Source organism: Drosophila montana, unplaced genomic scaffold (genome assembly GCF_035044405.1).
Source record: "Drosophila montana isolate Dmon_TW-CO22-7 unplaced genomic scaffold, ASM3504440v1 contig_3027_1, whole genome shotgun sequence".
In the NCBI taxonomy this organism is placed as follows: domain Eukaryota; kingdom Metazoa; phylum Arthropoda; class Insecta; order Diptera; family Drosophilidae; genus Drosophila; species Drosophila montana.
Genome location: NW_026997902.1, coordinates 20,517 through 37,890, shown reverse-complemented (window position 1 = coordinate 37,890; position 17,374 = coordinate 20,517). Strand labels below are relative to the sequence as shown.

Here is a 17,374-nt window from a genome sequence, read left to right as displayed (position 1 = left end):
GTGATCCCGACGAGTCTGAGGTCAAACATGTTCGTATTCCCGGACGACTCACTCATAATATCGGCAGATTTTCAGACGCATCTGAAATACCTGGGATTGGCTGCCGTGTGTCTGAAGAACGCGAACCTCACCATAGGCATGGCGAAGTCGAAATTCTGTTTCCGCAATCTAAACTATTTGGGATTCATCATAGGCGGCGAGACATTGCGCATGGATCCGGGAAGAGTGAAGGCGGTCCGGAACATCCCGAACCCGAGGACGTTCAAGGAACTGCGGAGCTTCCTAGGTACGCCGGGGTGGTATCGCTGCTTCATAAAGAACTTCGCCGAGATCTCAGTACCGTTGACTGATGCCTTAAAGAAAAGGATGGGTAAATTTTCGTTGAGTGACGAAGCCATTGATGCCGTGGAAACCTTGAAGCTAGCCTTCACCATAGCCCGGTGTTAGTGCACGCGGATTTAAAAAGACCCTTCTTTATTCAATGTGATGCATCTCACTACGGAGTAGGAGCCGTGTTGTTCTAGCTGGGCGACGAACAGCATGAAAGGCCGATCGCATTCTTGTCGGCTAAATTCAACAAGCTCGAGATTAACTATTCGGTGACCGAGAAAGAATGCCAGCCGCAAAACTGTTTTTTTTGTGCCTTTTGTGTAATCTAAAATTTAGCTTAAAAGAAAAAAAGCGAATACATACATTGCCGAGGTTGCGTCGAGAGAGACGACCCAAAGGTTACGGACCATGCCAGGGGAATCTGAAAAGGAAAAGTTTAGTTTTCGATTCCACACCATCCGTACGTATGTGTACTTTTTAAAAAGATAATCATTTACTTACGTCGCCCTTAGGTAGGATAAGAGTCATTTACCGATTTAATTCATATAAATATTTTATGTATACGAATTTTTACTAAATACCATTTTTTATGGGGGAGCCAATCGCTCAATTAAGATTTTTAAATTTGTTCCGGCTTCTTTGGAGTCGGGGGCGTCGGGGGCAGAAATAAAAAAAAAGGAAATGAAAATATCAATGCAGGTACAAGGAAAAGTTTCCCTTGGCTTTAGGATCCACACCTGATGTGTTATGTGGCACGAGTATGCGGCTCATAATCTCGCAGCGTGTAGTGGAATCCGAGAAGCACGACGAAGGCAGAGATTGTTAGAATATTACTGAGCAAAAAAAGTTTTTCTTTTCGTGGTTGATGGTGGTAAGTCACGTTCGCATGTTGGCGAAGCGTTCGCAACCGTTCATCGTGGCCTGGTGGTAGCCGCAATGACAAAGGCATCTTGTGATATGATGTGATATTTAGGTTTTGTTTGTTTAATGTTTACTATTTGCTTTGTCCCAATCTGTGTTTATGTTCGGAATGTGCTGGCCGTAGTTAAATGAGCTTCGGAGACAAGTGACCCAGGACAATATAGATTCGATCCTGCGCCGCACCTGTCACACAGCATGTCCCAGAGGTTTTCAGAATTGCGACAGAAGCCGTTCGTCAGTAAAACTGACGACCTGAGCATTTGACGAATGATTAAATGTTGTCCACAGTCCAGATTATGCGTATACAGAGTTAGCCTGATGTTAGGATTTGTCTACTCTCCCCCCAAAGTATATGAAATTGATTGAGAAAAGATAAAAAAGTTTTTTTTGTGAGTTAGTTTTGTGGTCGATGTTTATATATTCAATATTAGTAAGATTTGTTGGTAGATGTTTATTTATTAATTTATTTAATAGGAAATATTGGTTAAGTTTTTTTTTTGTATTAGGGTTTGTAAGCCTTATAGTAAAGAGGGGTACAGCTTTCTTAAGGGTTTAGTATGGCTGAAGAACAGGTGTCGGACTGGGATTCTGACGCTGACGGAGCGTCGGCACTGCCACCGCCACATCCGGCAGGAGATCTGGTGAGAACGCCAATGAATTTCCGGGGATTTCCTGAGAGGCAGATCCCGGCGGAGGGTCATCTGGTAGACTTAGAGATGGAATTGGCGCAACAAGATAGACCTCCACGGAACCTGGAGTTCGAAAAAGCGACGAAAGACTCAGTACTCACATCGGCCCACCAGTCATATCTACATGCAATCTGCCATCTGGCATCAGCGAGTCCATCCGCGAGGAGATGCGAACAGGATTCATGGAGATGATGAAGGGCATCATTGATGTGCCACGAACAGCCGCCATCCCGAATGAGCGAGAAGGGATCCAGCGCGAGGCATTTCCACCATCGCTTCCACTTAAGTCTCACAGACCAGGTGCGCGAGGAGCGGAGTACTCATCCACCCAGTGTACGTCGCGGATGCTCAGGCGAGAAACTGGCGTAATCCGAATAATCGCCACTTCCGAGTAGAGGTCCGGAGAGCGGATGGCTTTCAGCCGGAGGAAGCGTATGCCAACGTACGAGAAGCAGCGAACCTGAAGCTCGGGCGGTGGAACTTCAAGTTCGATAGCGAGGACGCCATGAATTCTGTCGAGGACTTCGTGTTTCAGCTGGAGTTCCTGCAGAGGCAATATCAATGCCTGTGGAAGGAGCTCCTGCGCGGCTTTAACCTGCTCCTGACCGGCCGTGCCCGCAAGTGGTATTGGATGCACTTGCTGCATTCTCGGGTCGACAGCTGGATGCAACTGCGGCACGCTCTCTTAGACAGGCTCCGGGGCTATTAGACGGAGCATGATGTGATGCAAGACCTTCTACAACCAGAGCAACAGACCATCGAAGGGGTGGACGATTACACCCATCACATGCGCCAACTCGCCGTGCGATTCCAGAAGCCGCTAAGAGACCGTGAACTGGTGAAAATTATAAAGCGTGGTTTGAAGGGGAGTCTGTCAAAATACATATATGCTATGGATGTACTCACCGTGGATGAGCTGCGCCAACAGTGCATAGAAGTGGAGACGTGCAGCCGTCGCGATACTCGCAAGGAGTAAAGTCGACAGTTCACGGGGTTAAAGTATCACCACATCGTGCGGAAGCGCCGTCTAGAGCACTGGAGGAGGCCTTCGTGCGAGGCTGGACGTCTTCCCGGCAAGTATGCTGGAACTGTAGGCAGATCAACCACGTCTTTAGAGACTGCCTGTCTAAAGAGCGGAAGATATTCTGCTATTGATGAGGAAAGCCGGACACATTCTGCTCACAGTGCGAAAATTGACCGCAGATGGAGCGTGATGATGGCGGGACAGACGCGTTCGGGGATGGCAACCGCGGAAAGGCAGGAGAAGAACACCTACCAAAGCCAATAGTAGTTGAAAAGGAGACGAATATAGACCATAAGGATCAGAATAAGACTAAAGGAAGAACATTAAGGAGCTTACCATATGAAGAACGTCTTCGGGCATACATGTCGGCCTGAAATAGTATTGTTGGTGAGCGACAGCTGGATGCGATGACGCTGGCCACCCGACGAGTGGTGAAGGCTTGTGCGCGCTTCCGCAGACGCAGGATTACGAGGCGCCAGGTCATTGAAGCTGTGAGACGAGAGGATAGCATAGACGCCACGGCTACGATTTTACCATAAGGCAGTGCACGACATGCAAGGAAATCAAGGCACCGAACTTCCGCAAACAAGTGGGTCTAGGAAAAGACGTAGTGACCGAGCGAACATCACATGTTCCTAAACGGGGCAAGCTACAAATTAGCTCGTAGGTTGGGGTCTCTGGGTGATCATGAGGTTTAGCATTTGCACCCAGCAGACAAAATACACCTTATTAGACAGCGAGTCCGAAGCCAGTGCGTCGAGTAGGAAACAACTTATACTTACAAGAAGACTTGCAAGGCAAGCCCCTAGGAGTGTTTCATGCAAAGGATATTCGTGTGTAGACCAATTTCGTTGTATGTCTCACTTTGATCAGACGTCGAACACCTTGCTCCCAATGCTTCCGTCAGCGACTTTGCTTCGTTGGGAATCCTTGGGTGATGTTGCATAGGGGATTCACTAGACGGTACCGATATATCGGCGAGGGCCCTTAGCTCCTTAGAGCGCCCCAAATTTCGCAGGGGTGGCAGCGCCTAGCTCAGGACCCACTGCCTTGAGCGAAAAAAAGGTGGGAGAGCATAGGCGGGTGCCCATCCGATTCGCTCGCAGGGTGATGAGCGAAAGTATGAAAATGTGTCTATCCCGGGCCAGAGATCCTACGCCGCCAAGGCTACGCGGCATAACAGAAGAGACCAGGAGGCGAGTGGCAAAGGCGAAACTCTGACAGCGAGATTTGTCCAGCAGAGTGGGTCCGTTCCGAGACCGTTTTCCGCCCCTGGCTAGAGGCAGAGGCCAGAAAGCCGCGATAGTTGTCCGATGCAGGGGGGGTTCTTCCGACCAATGAATGCATAATACAACGCATTAGAATAAATTTATATTTGCTGCTATGTTAGTTTATAAGGTCACGTTAGAAGATTCAAATCATTAATGCACTGAAAGGAAACGGCCCAAGATCTATTACCACGGCCAGTAATACGCAATCTCGATTATTAAATGCATGCACGAGCAGTACACACTTTCATATGTATATGCACAAAATACATTCTTTCACCATTAAGCGATTAAGTACATTTGCATGCCATGTATATAATCTATATATAAATATATATACTCATATAAAAAATATAAAATTAGGACTCACATTTATGTTGTTTTGGTGGCGTTTGGCCATAGCTTCTGGCAGTGTTCGCCCGGTTCCTGTCTTTTCAAATGCCTTGTACAAGTACTTGCTATAAATGAAATAAGAAAAAATATCAATTGTTATAACTTTAAGACAAAGCAAAGAATAATACGCACCTGTTTACGAGTTGAAGACAATTGTCAGCTTGCACGAAATGATGAATAGCAGCGTGAAGATATCCTATAATTGTTAATAATTATAAGGAAATGCAACCGATTACACGCATATATTGAAGGAAAACAATGTCCGGCTAATTAACTGATGATGGGGAGAGGGGGCATGACTGCCGACACGGGCTGATACAGGCCATCCCGTGGCCAAAATGAAGGAGACGAGAGTAGGTGTTCGTCTCAGGTAGGGCGGGTACGCTGGGTCCGGAACCGGGACCCGATCTGGAAAAGTAAAGTGGATCTGTAGTGTTTTTTTTTTGTTAATTTATATTAGTGTCTCACCATTATTGCTTCCATTTCTTGTTGTCACAACTGTTAATGTTGTTCATTTGTGAGTAGTTCCGCCTGTTTGACGTTTAGTGATGATAGTGTTGTTTAGGTCTGTTTTGCTACAGAAGTGGTGGCTATTTTGTTATCGATTGTGCGGACAGCGGGCCAGGGATTGGACTACACCCAGAGAACCGGCGCGGCCCAAAGAAAAACAAGCAGTTTCGTAACAAACACATTAGTGTTAAAGCGTTGAATTTTGCCACAAGTAAATGAACCAAACGTAATTTAAATAAACGTAAATTTAAAAGGATTGCGCAATAAGTGCTGCCGTATAAATATCAGCATTAAAAATCGCGACTCTTACAACAACAAACGTAAGCGGCAGTCTTTTGGGTTCGCGTTCTGCATAATGCCTGTTATTTTTATATGTTTATTTTTTTTTAAGAGTGCCGGCACAAGCTCACTTAATGAATTCTTGCTAGTTTTTCTTTTTTTTTTGTCGGCATCATTAAGCGAGCTTAAGTGGCAAGATTTGTAATTGAGACCATTTATATTATGAGCTGGACAAAATACCGAAGCTATATTCGCCCTGACAGTGACGAAGAATCAATTGCCCCAAGAAACACACGATAAAAGTCTGCGCTTAATTTTAGAAGTGGCGATCAGACAAGAGTTCCAACAGGAGTTTAGACAGGTTATAGAAAATATACAGTTACAAGTGAGCAGCCCTCAGATAGACACATAGCAGAAGATTGCAATATAACCTAGTGTAGAGTGTAACGAGCCTTTGGACATTATAAATTCCATTCCTGAATTTTCAGGCAAACAAGAAGACTATATTGCTTGGACACTATCAGGCACTATTAACACTATAACACTTTTAAAAACAAAATAAGGGTGTAGCGAAAATAATTCTAACATCGCACAACAGGGTGTTAAACTTTAAGAGCAATCCTTTGGATACCCCTACTGGAGTACATATTATGATAAGTTTGAGAAGAGGCTAACCCTTGTCACCAGTAAAATAGTAATAAACCACGAGGCAGCTGCGGCCGAAATCCTCCTCGAAAAGGCAAGATCAGGTTCGTTGCATGCGTTTGTGTCGGATCTTGGGAGGTCATTGAGGTTGGGCGCCTAGCAAGGGAATAGAGAGAAGGTACGCAAAGTTTTACCAAGACGAGCTACAGAAATTTGAGGCCAGCCGGCAACAGACGCGTTGTCAACCCCAAGGTGGCGATAAGTTCGAGAAGAATCCTCATTTTTAGAGAAACAATACCCAAGGTGGCAACAGCAACCTCCTGGTAGCAAGCAGTGGCAACCACAGCTTCCAGAGCCAATGGACGTAGACTAATCTACGGCAAGATTCAGACAGGCAGCTACTTATATAAAACCAGCGATCTCCGACGTTGAGTCCGATTAACCGCAAGGTCAAAAGCTTCACAACAGCTCTCAAAGAATAACGGGTCTAAGACGCAAAGGTTGAACAACATTACCCAACAGACCAAGTCTAACGAATCCGATAAGAGAGAGAGTTCTCAGTTGAGAGTGACTGACGTGTTTTACATGTGCTCCAAGAGTTTTCTATATTTTTGCGCTTCTAACCTGCTTTTTGTTTTGTAAGTTTTGCATCTTTTGTGCTTTATTCAAAAAGCATTTATTACTTGTGCAAAGTGTCATCTGTTGTGCAGCGTAAGTTTATTAATTATTGCATTTATTGAACGCGACCTCAGTTCCGTGTTGTTGTTAGTATTATTTTGATTTCGATTATGTTCGCATATTTCTGTTTGTGCTGTTTTCCGATGCTTCAAACAAATATTGTTTGGGTAGGAATATTTTTTGAGTGTTTGCTCGCTCTATTTTTGTGCGCCGATTTAAGTTCGCTGTGCGCACTCGCAACTTAATTCTGCTTATCTATAACCCCGGTAGTCAATATGTCGTGCTTTTAAAAAAGTTGTAAGCTCAAGCAGGATGAAGATTGTTATTGTTGGCTAAGTGAGAAAACGATGCATGCTTGATGTGCAAGTCTCACTAAGCGTGATTGCGGCAAAGATCGCTGCAATTTCAAAGAAGGGCTGCGACGGCTTACGTTGGTCGTGCCCAGTATGCATCGCCACGCAAATTGATTTCTCCAAAATATATAATTCCTTGAGAAATCAATTTTTAAGTCTTAATAATGTGGCTAATCAGCTCTCAAGTAAGTTTGACTCGAGTTTCTAGTTGCTCACCAAATATAAATGTAAGTCTCCAGCTAATCGGCGGCTTGAGACTAAAATTTCGAATTCGCCCTCTACACCTGTCCTAACACCTACGCCGCTGTTTTTTTTTTTGCCTTGCAACTTAGATTTATCCCCAATGCTGTCCTTATCGCCTTCTCCAACCGATTACCGAATGTCACCCCTGCGGTACCCTCTGAAGTAGTCCCGGTAGGCCTCATATATTCAGCCCCATCAGTTCCTATTTTGAATGTTATTGCCTCTCGTAAGAGAGTTTTTGTGTTCCGCATTTCTTTCATACACCACTTGCGATTCATTGGCTGCTAGTATTGCTGGCAAATCTTCTGCTAGCATATATATAACTATATTTAATTTCTTAACTCCCCGTGAAATAGCATTATTCAAAATTAATGTTTCACATGATTCGTTCCCAATCAATTGTAATCCCAAATTTTTTCATGATTCTTCCTGGGTCTTAAGCAAATTAAGAGGCTTTAGTCCCGACTAGGGAATCGCCTGAACCCCCTTCTACCAAGACCAAATTCAGCTCGCGCTATGAGCTCGTTTGCTTTGGCATAAATAATCAAAATAAATTAACAAATAAATAAATAAATAGTTTCCCCTATAGGACACGAACTGGTAACATACCACACTACCTGCCACCGTCTCTACTCATCATTCAAACCAACAATTCACTGCTACTGAAAAAAAAAGGATTCAAAAAGTAGCACATACACACAGCATAGAAAAAAATACAATCGCATTTCTTGCAATGTGCCCTAGCTACCCCAAAACGTGGCCAGCTAAAATAAGTTTTCTTTAATAACTTTTGTATTTCTTAACCGATACTTGATGTTTATATATATTATTCCAGAAACGCCAAGACAAGTTTGTTGACTCTAGCTCTAAAAACATAAGAGATTTGTTCAAAAAACTCATCGATTATCGGATATAAACTTGTACAACGCGGGTACTAGGTGGACCTTCGGTAAGAATTTCGAGTCTCTAGCTCTGATAGGCTCTGAGATTCTTGCGTTCATACTTACGGACGGACGCACCGACGGACAGACATGGGTAGATCGACTCAGCTATTGATGCTGATCAAAAATATATGTACTTTATGGGGTCGGGTATGCTTCCTTCCCATTTTACCCATTTTTAATGTGTTCAGGGTATTAAAGAAAACGTGTGGTTATATATGTATATAATGGCAGGCGTGTCAGCGGCAGCTAGCGCAAGAGTTTCTGTATCGTTTGCAGACTTACACTCATATACATACACACAAAAAGAATTACAATTTCGATTGCATCGTATGCTGTTCTCTGTGTATGTGCTGCTATTTGAGTTCAGTTTTTTTTCGTTAAGAACCAGCTCTTGGTATGGTTGCAAGGTATACAGCAAGTGGAAACAGTTCGCTGCGTCGGTCGCGGGTCGCAAGTTCAATTCCTACAGGGAGAACTTTTTTTTTAATTAATGCTCGTTGGATCCCTTCACCAATTAAAAAAGGTAAGTAAGTCATTGTTTCGGCCAAAGCCTAAGCAAGCAAGCGCGTAACCCAGACTTTTTCTGATTAGTATTTCTGTAGGTATGAGTTTGCATGTATCACTCACTCAACATAAATATGTATGCATTTTCAAATAAAATCAATAATTCAAAAATCAATATCAATATTAAAGCCTACGAAAGAATGTAATCATATGTATGTACATATATCTATTCACACACGTATATACGATTTAGGCTTCGGTCACTAACCATACAATACATAGATACGTCAAACAGCAAAATAATCGAAACATGATAAATTGATGCGAGTGAGCCCCATGGGTGCTTGCGACCATTTTGTTATTCCCAGAGAGAGTAGGACTGCTAAGAGTATATTTATAGTATTAATAATTTTAAACACAAATTATTTTGGATTTAATCTAAATGTATTTGTTTATTATATTGAAAATAGTCGTTGTTGTGGTTAATAAAAAATTAATAAATAGTAATGTGTGGATTAGGCCTACCACATTTAAAAAGCCGCGCAGTTATCTCTACCTCAATGGTGGAGTGGAAAGAGTCGTAGCCTCTCTCCACTGAACACATTTCTTGAAAATTTTTGCAAAATGTGTAAAATGCGGCCTGTTCGTTTTCCCATAAGAAAACACATTACACACATTTTTAAAATATGTCATATTTTTGAAAAATGTGTAAATTCGCCCCGAACATTTCGAGTTTTTTGCGATGATTTATCGCGTTTTCTATCGATGTTATGAAATTTGTGAAAGTATCATTACCATAAACAGCTGATATAGCAACGAAGGTAAGCGGTAAACTTAAATTATATTTTAAAATTGTACTAATACCACTGTTTTTAGCTTTAACGATGGCGAAAATTCGTAAAGATTATGCCAAATGGAGACCCTACTTCGAGGCCGTTCTTTTGGACTTGTGGGAGGAGAATTTCGTGGCGCTGAGGTCTGCACAAAAAAACGTGCATAGTTTTCAACGCATGTGTGCCAAACTTTCCGAAGCTGGCTTCGAAAGTTTATCTTGGCAAGACGTGCGATCAAAAATAGACAACACAACGCGGAAGTACAAGTAAGGATGCTTTGATTTATTTATGTTATATATTATAACAGCTTCTTTTATTTTATTAAATTTAACTTATTTTTCAGGAGCGAATTGAAAGCTTTAGGCGCATCTGAAAGGGGTTCCATCAGGATGGACCCATTTTGAGCGGGTGCACAAAATAATTGGCTCAGTGAAGTCCATAAACTTCTCACAAGTAGTGCAACAGAGTACAGGTAATTTATACTTTCATTTCAAATTTTAAGCCAAAATGGAATACGCTCCTTAAAAACATTTTTCATTACAGATGAGCCAATTGCTCCGAAGGAGGCGGAGAGCTCCCAAAATTGTTCTATAAGCAGAAAAAAGACCAGCCATCGCAGTCATCGTACTCACCATTATGCTCGCAGGATGAAGAAAATTCTCCGTCCACCACGCCGCATTCTGCAAAGATGCGAAGGCTTAAGAGGTCAGAAATGACCCCATTTGAAGCGGCCGTGGTGGCAGCTATGAGGGAGCGGACGGAGGAAATTAAAAAAATAGCCAATGCACGGTTGGCAATTCTGGAGCGAATGGAGAAGTCAATTTCAAAATAATAATAAAATAATAAATAATAAAATATATTAAATCAATGTAAAATAAAACTATAAGTAATAAGATAGAAAGTAATTGCAAAGAATGCAGTTAAAGATTTGTTTTGCTATAAAAATTGTTTTTATTTATTGGGTTGTTGCTATAAAGGTAGTTATAACCTACCTAATACTTTCAGCAGTGCCATTAAAATCATTTGAGGCATTGGTGTGCTCAGGCTGCGCACGAATATTTTCCGGTTCCACCCATTCGTCCAAAATGTCACTATTATCGCAATTAAAAAAATTGTGCAAAATACAACAGGCCATAACTATATTGGTAGTTTTGTCGCAGCGATTATCCAATCCTTTACCAACCCTGCGGAAACGTGCCTTTAACTGGCCAAAGGCATTTTCAACGACTCGTCTTGCCCTTGATAGAGCATAGTTGAATGCCTTTTGCTGCTCTGGCGCAGAAACACAAAATGGATACGGCTTCATAAGGTTTGTGCTAAAACGGAATGCCAAATCGCCAAGTAATACCACTGGTACGTCGACTCCAGCCAATTTTTTTGCTTTCGCCTGAAAAATGGGTGTAGATTCAACCAAAGTCTTCCATGAACTACTTTCATAGACTTGCGAATCGTGGCAGCGACTTGGAAAACCGACATTCACATAAAGAAATCTGTAACTAAATATAAATGTGTGAAAATTGGTATTGAACATACACCATTGAAGCAGTTTTATCTTTAATTACCGACTAGTGCCAAAAGGATAATCGAGTACCATCCTTTGTAGTTGTAGTAGTCAATGGCCTCGGCGGCAGTTGGATGAATTTCTATGTGACTTCCATCTATAGAGAATGTTATTATAATCTGCTTAACGAAAAATTTGAAAACGTCATACCAATCGCACCAAAGCACTGGTGCAAACCAATCTCCTCAAATCCTCGAACACATTCCTCAACTTTGTCTTTCGTTAAAAATTGACGCGGCAGGTATTCGGGTGCAAGAGCCCGTTACTCTGCTGACGAGCCCAGTGTGTAGAGTCCAATGGCAATGCGCTTTTCAAGTGGGATAGCTTTCCGGAAATTAGTATCTTGCTTTGCCTGGCTTGTTATCCACTGCGCTGAGAGGGGTAACGCGATAGAACAACCATGATTGGGAGACCGATTCGGTCATAGAGAGATTAGGAAGAGAGCGGATCGGGTGCTAATGCCCTTGGCCTACAACTGGGCCGTTGACCCTAGAGTGCAGCTGTGCAGATGGGCAGCAACGGTGCTCACCTCTTACATGTATGCGTTTGCCGAAATTCGGCACCGATGACGTTGCTGCCCAAATGTACAGCAGGGAGTTCGATTTTGTCAGCAGTCAGCGGCGGGCGTGCCGTGCTCGAAGCCAGACAAAAACTTTTCCTTTTGCATGTAGGCTCCGTACTTAAATATTCTAGAAACGTTTACTAACCGGCCAACTAAGCCGACGCGTACAAATTAAAAATAACGAGGAATATTTTTTGCTGTTTAATAAAGAAACATGAGTTCAAACATTGAGATATACAAAAATTTAAAAACTTAAAACTTACATGCGACACGGGACGAACAATTAAAAAAAATAAGACAATAAAAGAAACCACCTACGGTTACGGCAACGAAGGGATCAGCTGTCGGGCCAGAGAGGCCAACAGTTTCACTCCCAGGCCCGGTTTCGGCTCAGCGGTGCACGTCAGCCATACCCTCGGCGCACTGATCACCGACGCTATCCAGAAGGAAAGGCTAAAAAGCGGCCACGGGTGCGACCACGCCCACTTCATCCGAGTGATTCAGTCCCATGTCGTCCTTCCTCGCCCCGAGTAGCAGGCAGAGTCAGACGTAGACTCATGTTCGAAACCCCTGACTTAGAAAAGATTTTTGCCACTATTAGGTTTAGTTCTTGTGGATAAATGATACATGTACTTACGCCTAGTTTCGCTTAAGAAAATTCCCTAAAGTGCGATCAGAACAAAGATTATTGCGTCTGCCCAACAAATAACAAAGAAAATATTTAGATTTTTGTTAACTTGTGCCCGAGCGATACCCACTTAATGTATATATATGTCATGCACCATATGTGCAAAATACCCATTATGATGGCAACTACCGCCCCCACCCAGAGAGCTCTTTAGGCAGGCAAGGTATAATAAGCGCTTTAACACATATATCACATCTTTATTTGTGGCACATATATATATACATATTTATTGCAGAGGGTACTTGCTCCCCCATTGGTGCAATAATTACCTGGTGTTTGTATCTTTCCTTTTTGTTGTTTTTTTGCGACTTTTATTTTAGCTATTAAGGTCAACTGTCAATAACAATAAGAGCACGCCACAGTTATACGCACCTGGTGAAGTTGAAAAGAAATGTTCGCTTGCAGGTGATTGTAAATAGCTGAGTGTATATAACCTGCCGAGATACATGCAATAAAAAATAATATTAATTGTTAATCATTTTAAAGAAATGCAATTGGTTGCATATACGCACATATTGAAAGAAAACAATGTCCGGCTAAATATCCATTGATGAGGAGAGGGGGCATGACAGCCGACACAGGCTGATGCAGGCCATCTAGTGGCCAAACTGAGGGAAACGAGATCAGGGGAGCGTCTCAGATAGGGTACGCTGGGTCCGGAACCGGGGCCCGAACTGGAAGAGTAAAGTGGATAATAATGTTTTGTTTGGAAGAAGTTCCGGCTCTTTGTTGTTTATCGATTATGTGGGTCATTTTGAATAGTGTTCTGTAGGTATGTTTTGCTACTGATGTGGTAGTTCTTTTAATATCGATTATGCGGACTGCGGGCTGCAATCTTTTTACTTTCTTTTCTCCTATTTATGGCATTCTCTTAAATAATATAGCAAATTAAGATTATTTTTAATTTAACTTAATAGCACTTTTTTCCTACTTACACCCTTCTTCTTAGATGTAGGCTCTAATAGCGTCACTGACAAAATTAGCTGTGAAAAGGGGAACAGCTGGCCGGACTGGCAAATAAAACACCTCCATCGGTTGGTAATGCTATTAGAAAATTGTGTTCTCTAACTAGGCTTTTAGCATTTAATTCTTATAATGTATTTATAATGTTTTAAATAATTAGGAAGACACTCGTCGTGTCGACCTCTAATAAATAAATAAATATGAGCTTCGGAGACAGGACGATGTAGAATCGAGCCTGCGCCGCATCTGTCACACAGCATACCCCAAGAATGGCCAGAAGAGCGACGGAGACGGATCTTGCCATGGTGTCCATTACCATGGCTAGTTTGTATGACACGTTCGCATATTGGCGAAGCGTTTGCCATCATAGCCTGGTGGTAGCCGCCATAACAAAATAACCTTTGACAAAATGTGATATTAGGGTATGCTTTGTTAGAGTTTGTTTAATGTTTACTATTTGTTTTGTCTCACTCTGTGTTTACTTTTGGTGTGTGCTGGCCGTAGTTATATGGGCTTCGGAGTCAGGTGACCCAGGACGATATAGATTCGATCCTGCGCCGCACTGGTGACACAGTATGTCTCAAAAGTGCCCAGAAGTGTAACAGAAGCCAAATAGACTTCAAGATAGCGTTCCTTGAATGCCGTTCGTCCGTCAAACTGACGATCTGAGCAATTGACAAATGCTTAAATGTTCTCCACTGTCCAGATAATGCGTAGACAAGTTAGCCTATGTTAGGATTTGTTTTCTCTCCCCCAAAATATATAAAATTGAATTTGAAACGTAAAAAAACAATTTTTGCGAGTTAGTTTTGTTGTCGATGTTTATTTATTTATTTATTTATTCAATATTAGTAAGGTTTGTTGGTGTATGTTTATTTATTTATTTATTTAATAGGATTTATCTGTGAAGTTTTTTTTTGTATTAGGTCTAGTAAGCCTTATAGAAAAGAGGGGTACAGTTTTCTGAAGGGATTAGTATGGCTGAGGAACAGGTGCCTGACTGGGTTTCGGACGCTGACGCAGAGTCGGCACTGCCACCGCCACGTCCGGCAGGAGGTCTGGTGAGAACGCCAATGAATTTCCGCGAGTGATCTGGTAGATTTAGAGAAGGAATTGGCGAAACAAGATAGACCTGCACGAAACCTGTAGTTCCTGAAAGAGGTCCGGAGAGCGGATGACTTTCAGCCGGAGGAAGCATATGTCAACGTACGAGAAACGGTGTACCTGAAGCTCGCGCGGTGGAACGTCAGGTTCGATGGCGAGGACGCAATGAATTCTGTCGAGGACTTCGCGTTTCGACTAGAGTTCCTACAGAGGCAATATCAATGCCCATGGAAGGAGGTCCTTCGCGGCTTTCCCCTGCTCCTGACAGGCCGTGCCTGCGAGTGGTATTGTATGCATGTGCAGCATTTTAGGGTCGACAGCTAGATGCAACTGCGACATGTTCTCTTGGACAGGTTCCGGGGCTATCAGGCGAAGCGTGATGTAATGCAGGAGCTACTACAGCGATTTCATCCACCACATGCGTCAACTCGCCGCGCAATTCCAGAAGCCGTTGAGAGACCGCGAGCTGGTGAAGATGATAAAGTGTGGTTTGAAGGAGAGTCTTGCCAAATATATCTATGCTATGGATGTACTCACCGTGGATGAGCTGCACCAAGAGTGCATAGAAGTGGAGAGGCACATTGGTCGCAAAAGCCGAACTCGCAAGGAATAAAGTCGACAGTTCACGAGGTAAAGTATCACCATATCGTGCGCAACGCGCCGCCTAGAGCACTGGAGGAGGCCTTCGTGCGAGGCAGGACATCTTCCCGGCTAGTATGCTGGAACTGTAGGCAGTTCGACCACATCTTTAGAGACTGCCTGTCTAAAGAGCGGAAGATATTCTGCTATTGATGCGAAAAGCCGGACACATTCTGCCCACAGTGCGAAAATTGACCGGGAAACCCCAGATGGAGCGCGATGATGGCGGGACAGACGCGTTCGGGGATGGCGACCGCGGAAAGGCAGGAGAAGAACACCTACCAAAGCCAATAGTAGTTGAAAAGGAGACGAATATAGACCATAAGGATCAACAAAAACTAAAGGATGAACATTAAGGGGCTTACCATATGAAGAACGTGTTCGGGCATACATGTCGGCCCGAAATATAATTTTTGGTGAGCGACAGCTGGATGCGATGACGCTATCCACCCGACGAATGGTGAATGCTCGGGCGCGTTTCCGCAGAGGCAGGATTACGAGGCGCCAGACACAGGAGCCTCCGTCAGCCTGCTGGGAAAAGTAAGTCGAGAGTTGGTCGAAGAATTAGGGGTTACGGTGCAACCTTACATTTCTGTCCTCACAACCGCTGGAGGAGAAGATAAATCGGTTATAGGTAGGGGGCACATATTTTGGGCCTCGAGAAGCTAATCTCCACAGAGCGCCAAGGGGAAGAGCTCTAGGCCGCGTCGATTACGCACTATGCGGAAGACGAGGAAGAACTCGAAAGTGAGCCGGATTCATGGGAGTTGTCTAGGGAAGAAAGGATAGAGTTGGCGGCGGTCAAGCGGGAGTTTTTGTCTTTTGAACGTAGCGGGTTAAGAACGACCGACTTAGAGAAGCACACTATCGACCTAGTAGAAGGTGCCCAACCGTTCAAAGATAGACCCTACTCGTTATCGCCAGCGACGCAGAAAGTAGTGGATGATGGACAAAATGTTGAGTTTGGGGGTTATAGAAGCGTGCAACAGCCCATTGAGTAACCGCACAACAGAAGTGCGAAGACCGGGTAAAAACCGTGTTTACCTCGATGCACGCAAGCTCAATTATTTGACTGTAAAAGACGCATATCCACTACCCTGTTAAGAAGGCATCTAACGCATTTAACCGTACCAGGTAGGCCCTTATACCAGTTTCGAGTCATGCCATTTGGGCTATGCAATGCAGCACAACGTCTAGTTCGTCTGATGGACAAGGTCATTCTCACCGAGCTAAGGTCCAACGTCTTTGCTTATTTAGACGATCTACTGGTTATTTCCCCAGATTTTCAAACGCATTAAAGATATCTGCGATGAGTGGATCAACGCTTAAGGGAAGCGAACCTCTCAATCGGACTGCACACATCCAAATTTTGCTTCAAGGCATTAAAATATCTCCGATTTATTGTTGGTGATGGCACGTTTCGCATGGACCCCGAATTGGTTATAGCGATCAAACGAATCCGCGTGCCTCGGTCGCGCGAATAAGTTCGCTCATTTTCGGGAACAGCAGGTTGGTACTGGCGCATTATGTGAGATTTCGCAACCATGGCCGCACCATTGGCCGAAATGTTAAAAAGAAGATAGAGACAAGTTTGTGTTGAGTACAAGGCAACACAAGCCGTTGAAGACCGCACTGACCACGGCCCCAGTGCTCGTGCACGTGGGCATTTCCAAGCCATTCTTTGCTGTTCCAAAAAGACACCGATAATCAGGAACGACCCATAGCCTTCTTTTCAGCCAAGTTGAATAAACAACAACGGAACTATTCCGACACAGAAAAGGAGTGCTTAGCGTCGATACTGTCAATAAAAAAGTTCAGACCGTAAATAGAAGGGATGCCTTTTACATGCATCATCGATCACGCCAGCTTAAAAAGGCTGATGGTCATAAAAGACCTAAGCGGGAGGCTAGCTCGTTAGTCATTGCTGCTGCACGGCTACGACCTTACCATCGAGCTCCGTAAAGGCAGTGAAAGCATGGTAGCCGACACTCTATCGCGAGTCAGCGGAATATCAGGCGTTGCTCGAACAGGTACGTTCGAATTAGGACAAACAACCAGATCTGAAGGTTGAGGGAGGTGTGCTTTTCATTCGTTCACCTAGAAGACGAGTTAGAAGGCACCGTGTGGAAGCTGTGGGTGCCAAGCTCTTTGACAGTCGGCTTAATAGCGAACGCCCACGTAGACGGCTGGTCATGGTGGTGTCGTAAAAACACTCGGGACCTTACGGGCAGTTTTACTAGCCC

The 17,374-nt window shown here is 43.6% G+C and overlaps 1 long non-coding RNA gene across 2 annotated transcripts; it reads right to left on the bottom strand.

The window, feature by feature from the left end:
* Positions 1 to 11,232: 11,232 nt before the first annotated feature.
* On the bottom strand, positions 11,233 to 13,086 carry LOC135430483 (uncharacterized). Of its 2 annotated transcripts, none has more exons than XR_010436624.1 (5): positions 12,938 to 13,086; positions 12,798 to 12,859; positions 12,695 to 12,745; positions 12,375 to 12,399; positions 11,233 to 12,311 (listed from the first exon to the last, which is right to left on the bottom strand). It is a non-coding gene; the product is annotated as an uncharacterized LOC135430483 (long non-coding RNA). The 2 variants fall into 2 exon arrangements; XR_010436623.1 differs by having other exon boundaries at positions 11,239 to 12,311; positions 12,375 to 12,431.
* Positions 13,087 to 17,374: the final 4,288 nt, after the last annotated feature.